Source organism: Palaemon carinicauda, chromosome 2, assembly GCF_036898095.1.
Source record: "Palaemon carinicauda isolate YSFRI2023 chromosome 2, ASM3689809v2, whole genome shotgun sequence".
Taxonomy (NCBI): Eukaryota; Metazoa; Arthropoda; class Malacostraca; order Decapoda; family Palaemonidae; genus Palaemon; species Palaemon carinicauda.
In genome coordinates this window covers 45,153,297-45,155,796 of record NC_090726.1, presented here as the reverse complement: position 1 = coordinate 45,155,796, position 2,500 = coordinate 45,153,297, and positions in this window count along the sequence as shown.

Here is a 2,500-nt window from a genome sequence, read left to right as displayed (position 1 = left end):
ATACGACCAGATTGTGGAATGATATTCTTGATCACGCAGTTTAATCGATGGAAGTTCAGAAGTTTCAAACTTGCGGCAAATGTTTTTATGTTGAATAGGCTGACATAAGTCTCTCTTCATAGGTTATACATGAGAGATTTATTTTACCGTCAATACTGATCTTAAAATGTTTTATATTCATTATTCATTACAAGGGTTATTTTAACCTGTTGGAGCTCTTGGGCTTATAGCATCCTACTTTTCCAACTAAGGTTGTAGCTTGGCTAGTAATAATCTCCTCTGTATGATAAAGGAGTAAGTGTCTTGCTGTGCATATATATATATATATATATATATATATATATATATATATATATATATATATATATATATATATATATATATATATATATATATATGTATATCTTTCCTGTCACGCTGAGGGGCAACCACTCGCAAACGATTATCTCGCATAAATTGCCCAAACTGCCGTGTGGTAGTTAGGAAAAGGGAAGGCTGTGAGAAGTGTTGAATCCATGCATATACTCATCTATCTAGATAGCCATAATTTTTGACGGGTCGCTTACACTAATAGTATTAATAATAAATGCACATGATTAGGAGACTTTTAAACATTCTTCTGTTCAGTGTTGTTCTGTGTTACTGTTTTATCCGAGTTTTTTTTTTTTTTTTTTTTTTTTTTTTTTTTTTGGGCCGGAGCACACTAGCGACTCTGTGGCGCCACAAAGCCACAGCATCGTGTGGCGGGTATGTGGTCTCCCATAGGTTTCCTTTGTTTTCACGCCCGTGGCGGGGATGAGCGACAGAGAGCCATAGTCGCTTGCCACAGTCGCTAGTTTGCTCAGCAAAACTTGAAAACAATGGAAACCTATGGAAGACCACATCCCCGCCACACGATGCTGTGGCTTTGTGACGCCACAGAGTCGCTAGTGTGCTCCCGGCCTTATGGCATTCCTTTCTGGATGATTGAAGTGGCGTACGATTTTGTAACATAGTTTAAGTTGATGTTGATGCTTATATACTCGTTAACTTCAATAGTTCAAACTTGCAGCAAATGTTTTCATTGTTGAACAGGCCGACATAAGTCATTTTATAGTTTATATATGAATTATCTGTTTTAATGGTGTTAGTGTTTTTGAAATATTTTATTTTAATTGTTCATTACTTCTTATATTGTTTATTTATTTCCTTAATTTGCTTTCGTCATTGGGCTAATTTTCCTTGTTGGAGCCCTTGGGTTTGTAGCATCTCGCTTTTCCAATTAGGGTTGTAGCTTTGCTAGTAATAATAGTAATGATTATATATTATATATATATATATATATATATATATATATATATATATATATATATATATATATATATACTGAGTGTATATATAAATATATACTGCATATATATATATATATATATATATATACAGTGTGTGTAGTATATATATATATATATATATATATATATATATATATATATATATATATATATATATATATATATATATATACACACAAAGAATTCATGTTTGAATCTCTCTAAGCATGACAAAAAAAAAAAAAAGAGAGTAAAGTGTAAATGGAACCCCAGAAAAAAACACTTGGCATTATCAAAGATCTTCGAGTATTTGAGGCACTACTGGTGGGAGATAAATGGATCGTTGGCAACTGTTGCAACTACTTGTGACACGATTTGAGATTACAGAGAAACGAGACAAAAAAGAAAAAAAATTAGATATGAAAGGTAGTGGTTCAAGTTTAGTGTTCAAATTGCCGAGTGAAATCTTTCACCTTTCTATTTTAACTTTCCTTTATACTTTAAAACTTCCGTGGTGGCCTATTAGTAACGTCCCCGCCTGGTGATCGTCAAACTGCGCTTCGAGACCCGCTCAATCTCGTTAGTTTCTTTAGTAGCTGCAACCTCATCATCCTTTTGAGCTAAGGATGGGGCTTTGAATGAACCTATATGTCTACCTACTGAGTGATCAGCCGCCATTGCCTGGCTCTCCCTGATCCTAGCTTGGATGGAGAGAGGCTTGGGCGTCTATCATATGTATATATATAGTCATTCTCTAGGGCATTGTCATGCTTGGTAGGGCAATGTCACTGTCTTGCCTCTCCTTCTAGACAGAAAATAGGAGATTGTTTGCCCTGTTGAGGTGAGTGGTGCAATGTTCATTAAAGTGTTCGATGAGATGCTGATGATGCTTCTGCTACCGAAGCTAGTAAAGTGGAAGCTTTTCGAAGTTAGTTTTCATCAGCAGCTGTAGTTTCCATGATTCATTTATCATTGTGCTCTTTTTCAAAAGTTCAAAAGTTCAAAGTTGCAGCTTAATTTTTTTTTTGAACAAGCTGACATTGGTCCCTTTTTATAGTATATATATATATATGTATATATATATATAATATATATATATATATATATATATATATATATATATATATATATATATATATATATAACCACATATATATATATATACACACACCACACATATATATATATAT